The sequence below is a fragment of the Camelus bactrianus genome, chromosome 32 (assembly GCF_048773025.1).
Source record: "Camelus bactrianus isolate YW-2024 breed Bactrian camel chromosome 32, ASM4877302v1, whole genome shotgun sequence".
Lineage (NCBI taxonomy): Eukaryota > Metazoa > Chordata > Mammalia > Artiodactyla > Camelidae > Camelus > Camelus bactrianus.
The window spans coordinates 22,133,537-22,140,113 of record NC_133570.1 but is presented as its reverse complement, the minus strand read 5'-3'; the positions used below and the strand labels follow the sequence as shown (position 1 = coordinate 22,140,113).

The window sequence follows — 6,577 nt, the reverse complement described above, 5'->3', positions numbered from 1 at the left end:
TCTGCAGCTGTAGCTCCCGCCTGAACGCTGCAGTCTGAGGTCCTCACGCAGGTGCCGGTGCCGGGCGCGCTTGCCCCTCGCCCTCCTCGCCTCAGGCTCCCGCCCCGAGCGTCAGGACCTAGGTCGCCTATGGGCGGCGAGGACGCGGCCGGCGGAGGCTGCAGCGGGTCTGAGGTGAACGCACTGTCGGACTGTCGCGGGGCATTCCTCGGGACCGCGGAGGTAGGTACGGAACCAGCCGGGTCCTGAGGGCCGGAGCCGCACCACTGCCTTCCAGGCCCGGTTTCTAGAACCCATTCCCTGGGTGGGGGGGCCGGGTCGCGCGCCCCAACTCCGCGACCCTCGCGCCGTCGTGGGGTTGATGCCGCTGCGCCGTCTGCGGGTAGGTGGGGTGGGCTTGGGGCTGTCGGCCCCCCGGGAGTCCTCGGGGCCTGCCTGCGAGCTGGGGCAGTGAGACCCGCCCCCGACGGCACAGCCGGGCTCAGCCCCTTGCACAGCCTGTGACCCCAGAGATCGGGCCGTCGCCACCTTGCAGGGGTGTTTGAAGGTGAGACAAGCGCGGAGGAAGCTGAAAGTGGGCGCCGTGGGGCCGGGTGCCTCAAGTGGCTTGCATGCGCCGCTGGCCGCTGGCTTGGGTCATCGTTCTGAGGAGCGTTTCCCGGTGTCCGAGGAGCAACCTGTGAGGAACGGCAGCCTCTGCGGCCCCCTGTGCTTGGGCGCTGGGCGAGGGCGGTGCCTGGACACCGAGACCCAGCTCGCTTATCTGAGACTTACTGCAGAGACAAACCTGGAAATACAGCATATTTAAATAGTGCGGTGTGAGGAAGCTGTGGGATACAGGATGCCTTGGGCCTGGGGAAGGGTGGTTTCTGGCCCGGAAAGGGAAGTCGTTTATAAGTCTCAGAGGAGCGGCCGCATCGCGGCCTGCAGATGCTCCGGAGGGGCTGGGAGCCCCGCTCCTCAGGCCTGCTCTTGCCTTGTGTGTGGTGTTTCCTACTGTAGGTACCGGCCTCACTGCCCGCTCATTTGCCCAGCCTTTGGGAGTCATCCCCATCTCCTCCATGTTCTTTGTTTCCCGGTCCCCCTACAATCAACTTCTGTTAAATGTATCTCCTGATTTTTGTTAAAATCCTTCCCTCTCCCACCTCATGCCTGTAATCATGTCATCTCTTGCTTGAATTGCTGCTAGTCTTCTAACTTAGCTCTCTACCTCCGATGTCTGTCCTTGGTTGTCCTTGGAAGACTAATATCTTAACATCCTTTGTACCCCCTCATTCAGTATCTCCCTACCTAGGACATATCTTCTGTTTTGTGGGCTCTCACTCATCCTCCGAGATGCAGCTTAGATAGCACCTCCTCTGTAAAGTCTTCACCGTTTGCTCTAGGAGAAGTTGGACTCCCCGAGCTCTTTATGGATACCTCTATTAGAGCATTTATCAAACACTATTGTGTAATTATTTCTGAGCTCTGGGCAGGGACTGATCTACATTGGTATCCTCAGGGCTTTGGCTCTCAATAAATGACTGCTGAAGGAATTAAGTCTGAAGGGATCGAGGACAGATTCATTAAGGTGGTGACATTAGAGCCGGACCCTGAAGCAAATGTAGAAACTATTATTATAGTTAAATTGCTTAATCCATCTTTCCCTATTGTTCAGTGACAGGTCATTCACACTAGGTCATTATAAACCAAGGTTTCACAAATGTGAAACACTAACTTGAGAAGGATTTTTTTAAAGTATTAAAATTTTTATATTTGCCCAAATTATTTTCACTCTAAATATTAAGACGCTTCACCAGATCCTTCTGTGGTAATCATTAAAAAGGAGCTTAAAGCTCTGCCCTAGTTTCTTTTTACAAAATCCAGCCAAACCCCAAAGGTTTTAGCTGCAACTTAGAGTGAGGGATTCTTCCTTGTTTGAAGACCAGCTCTTTCTGTGGCAACATGGTGTGGTTTATGGATATATAATCACTTGGTAATTGTATACAAATATGAACAAGAAGGATGGAAAGACACCACAACCTCAATATGTAATAGGTAACTAAATCAGGTTACCTCTCGAGAAGGAGATAGGTGAATGGAATAGAGGAATGGGGATCATCTGCTGAAATATAATGTTTTATTCTTTTTTAGAAAAGATTCAAAGTATATGATACTAACATTTAAAAAGATCTAGTGTTTGTTGTTGTGCTTTTCCTTATGCTTGAAATATTATTTTCTAGAAAATTATTTTCTAGAAAAAGAACCTTAGACCAGAAGTCAGGAAATCTTTAGTCTGGGTTCTACCATTACCTCAGTTTTCCTATTGTAAGAAGAGTGGGGAAGGAGAGGAGGCTGGAAAGACAGTCTGTAGAAATGATCTAAGCCTTTTCTAATTCTAATGAAATATAAATCTAATAATTTTAGTCATATATAAATCCCTCTATTTACATGCTTGTTTGTGACAAAAGAGTTTCATTATAGAGGCTGGTTTTATGGAAAGAGCTGATTTGTTAAAAATGTATTCGTGTCTGTTTTTAGGTATTACTTTTAAGTTCACAATCTGCATTAATTTTAATCTTTAAGGGAAGGATTTAAGGTACTATGGGCTCTACTCATTAACATTTGAGAGATTTGAAAGATTTTATTTTATTTATTTATTTTATTGAAGTATAGTCAGTTGACAATGTTGTGTAGATTTTTATGATCATCATTAGGGAGCAGTCCTTGCAAGGGCTGTGACACGGAGCCCCCATCTACCTCTTTTCTCCTGTGAGCCAGAGGGACTGCTTATGACCTCATTTAGCACTTTATAGCACACAAAGGCTTTTGCCTCTTTTTGTCCCATTTGATCCTCTCAGTAATACTGTGAACTGTGGGGCAGGAGTTCTTGGTATTTGTCAGATTTCCAAGTTAAACATGACACTTACTGGAAATGAAAATACAGGAGCCAATATTTCACTTATAGTCAAGGGGGAAAAGATCTGAAATGACCCGATTTCTAAGCAACTTTCTAAAAGCCCAGTGTCTGGGTTAACTTTCCCCTATACGGTGTTCCTTAGCTCAGAAGTCATAGTTCTTCCTTTTTTGCTAGGGTTTATTTTATTGTTGTTATTGCCGTCCTTCTGTAGACTTCAGCGTCTCACGTAAAAGAGTTTTGGAATAGCGCACCCAAGCTGACTGAAAATGGATTCTGTAGCAGAGCAGGGCCAGCCCAGCCAAAATGGTGACATACAAAGTTTGTCTCCTTTTTAGCAGCCTAAACTTCCATGCCTTGTTTTTGCTCTAAGTCCCGTGCTTCTCCCCTCATGACTAGCCCTGCCCATTCTCAGTAAACTTTCGTAATCTATCTTAATATTAGCTGACCAACACTAAAATGTAGTGATCACCTCCACTTTAGTGGGGGAAATCCTACTGAAGGAACTTCTGATGATGAAAACGTCAGGCATGAAAAAAGCCCTGAGAGAAATATTTAAATCAGGAGACCCACCCATCAGAAAACATCATTCAATAGCCTTATTTTTTTTTGTCTGGAATATGACCTGATACATCCTATATGTTCCTACCGCTACTTATACATTCCTTTACAGACTCTCATCATCTCCTAAATGAACTTCAACCAACTCATGATCAGTTTTCTGCCTCCCAACTTCAAATTCCTCCTCGGCCTTGGTTCCCAGGGTGATCTTTTCTTCAGTGCACTCCATTAGTTTAGGCTGAAGTCCAAGATGGCATGGCATCAGGCCCTCTGATTTGGCCTCATCTCATGCTATAACTCTTCCCTGCCCATACTTTGGGCTCCGACATTGTCAGACTGTTTCTGGTTTCCTCTGTCTTTGCTCACTGGATAATTCTCACTCAAACCTTAAGATTCAACTCAGGTGTCTCCTCTTCAGTAAATCCTCTCCTGGCTCCTTCAGGCTTGCTTCCCACTTCTGTGTTTCCATAATATTTAATCTGTTAAGTTTCTTGTCTTTGCATTGTAGTGCTTTGCATGTAATTGGTGCTCTATAAGTGATTGCACTTACCAGGTCCTTTTGTAGCTGCTTATTTAATTTAATCTGCTTTTTAAAAGACCACCCTTGGCTGTGGCAGATCCATAATCCTCTTCTTTCAATAAGACTCTCAGCCATCTTTGCACCCTGGTCATCAAGGCACAAGTAGTCCAAGTCCTTGAGTGGTTCCAGTGACAGTACTGTTGTTGCAGGGAAGAAGTCCCCCCTCAGGGGCTACTTCATACAGCACAGCTCTGTTTCCTGGGAAGTTGCTGGTTCGATATCTCATGTTTCATCACTCTCTATCTCCTGTCCCATATTCCCTTGGATTAAGAGTTTGGTGAGGTCCTTAGCCTTAACATTCTTGAGTTGTAAATAATAAACATCAGACCTCATTTTCCGAAATGTCCTAACTATAGGTAACAGCTGTCCACTTGTATTTTGAGAAAAAGTACAATGTAACAGAAAAACCATTGAATTGGGTTGTAAATAGGTTTTAATTTTGGTTTTGCTGTTAGGTAACTTTAGATAAATTACTTTCTATCTCTTCCTAATCTCTAAAGTTAAAGGTATTGGACTGATTTTCATAAATTCTGTGATTTTATGATGGCTGGAGTTTGGCATCTCTTAAATGTTGTAACAGCTTTTCATCTTTTCACTGAGACTTTCTTTTCTCCATATGACAAGAGCAAGTAGAGCACATGTTGCTCACAGCTGGAGGAGAACGCCTTGGGTGTTAGTACCTTCAGGCCAGGGCTGGGCCTCCCTTGTATTAGAGTGCCATGGGAGCAATGGGAACGGCACTGGACTAGAAATCCAAGGACTTGGGGTTCAGCCCTGGTTCTATCCCTTTTTAACCATGTAACTGTAGACAAGTTGTGACCTTTCTGGGTCTGTCTCTTCATCTATAAATGAGGATAATAATACCCCTTCCACTTTCTTTGATTTGAAATAATCAAATAAGCTAAGTTGAAATGTCTTTGAAAATCTGTACAGCAGTATTTCTGTAAGATATTTTTAATCAAGGAAAAGGTGTTTAGATGTAATATTCCCATGGTAAATCATAAATATGCCATCCTTAATGTACTAGATTCCTATCTTTGGGGTATTTTTCCAGTGGTGATACTGCCTTTGCCTTGAATCATTTATGCTCTTTCCACCAGTTCTTCTGGTAATAAATAGCATATACTTGAAAAAAGAAGGCTGCAGTCTGAGGGAAGCCATGAGATAAATCAAAGCTGATTAGCCTAAGCTGAAATCTAGTCCATGGCCCATCACTGGTTTGTCTAATCATTTGGGCTATCAAACTAGGCACCGACTTGTGTATCATTAGAAATGGAGAATCCCAGGTTGAATTTTTAGGACCCCAATTCATGAATTGTCAACGTGTAAATGAACCTTCCTCTTAATTGAACCTTCCTCTCTACCTCCTGCTCCCCACTAACACAATCGCATAAACATGCAGCGGGTGTGGCAGCGATACATGTGGCATTTAGAGGTATTTGGTTTTCTGTAAGTTCATTGTGAGTCAACAGTGTGTTGTAGCTGCAAAAAAAGCTGATACCATCTTAGGTTGCGTTATGAGAGGTATAGTGTCCAGAACACACCTAAAATCTTTGTAGCTCTGGGCTGGATACCAGGCATATAGATCCCCTTGAACACATCCAGAAAAGAAATAGATGATGTTGGTGAGAACATCTAACAGCAACAAATAGTGGAAGGCACCGGGAGCATTTATCCAGCAAAACAGAGAGAACAAACCCAGGAAGGATATTTGTTGCTTTATTCAGGTATCTGAAGGGGGCCACGCCTAAGAGGTTTATATTTGTTCCACATGGCCCTAAGGAGAGGCTCTGGAGTCAATGGATAGAAACTCAGGGAGGCATAATTCAGCCCCACAGTTATTTCCAACAGGTGATCCAAAGATGAAATCGGCTGCCTCTGTAGGCAGTGAGTTCTCAGTCGTTCTGAGTGTTCAACTACTGTCCAGATGACCACTTGGTGGGAGTATTGTAGAAGAAAGTCAATCATCAGATGGTTGGTTGAGCCAGGTAGTCCATGATTTGTATGTACTGCTTTAACACGAACAAGGAAAAAACCAAGGATATCAAATCCAAGAAACCACAAACAGACCATAAAACAATATAAGATAGTAAGATAGTTTGATATGTGAAGAAGTGAACATCGAAAAGGGTGCCCTTAATAAAGGACCAAGTGAGAGGGAGATTTTAGTAGTTGTCATCGTCATAGTGTCTTTGTTTGGTTTGGTTGGTTTTAAAGGGAAAGGAACACTTTAATTGCTCGTGGTGTGGACTTAGATTTCAGGACCTAATGATGACAGGAATTTTGGTCCCAGAATCAAAGGATAAAACAACTATCTTGTGGTTGTAGAGAGTAATTTCAACTTGGAAGCAGTAGTATCTGGGGCTCAATTAGGGAGAAGAACACTGTATAGTGATTAAGAGACCAAGCAGGGCCACAGCTGTGCACAGCCTAGGGGTGAAACTGCATGTGTATGGAAAGAATGGTATTTGTTAAGCCAGACCAAACACAGGTGTTCTGTACTTCACTGGTGTCTCAAAATCCTTAACACTAAAGCAAGG

The 6,577-nt window shown here is 44.1% G+C and overlaps 1 long non-coding RNA gene across 2 annotated transcripts in view; it reads left to right on the top strand.

Annotated features, from left to right (window-relative positions):
* Positions 1-21: 21 nt before the first annotated feature.
* The window catches only part of LOC141575767 (uncharacterized), a 44,813-nt gene continuing 38,257 nt past the window's right edge, over positions 22-6,577 (top strand). For both annotated transcript variants that reach the window (XR_012503557.1, XR_012503556.1), the window contains exon 1: positions 22-222. This is a non-coding gene — a long non-coding RNA (uncharacterized LOC141575767). The remainder of the gene's footprint in view (positions 223-6,577) is intronic.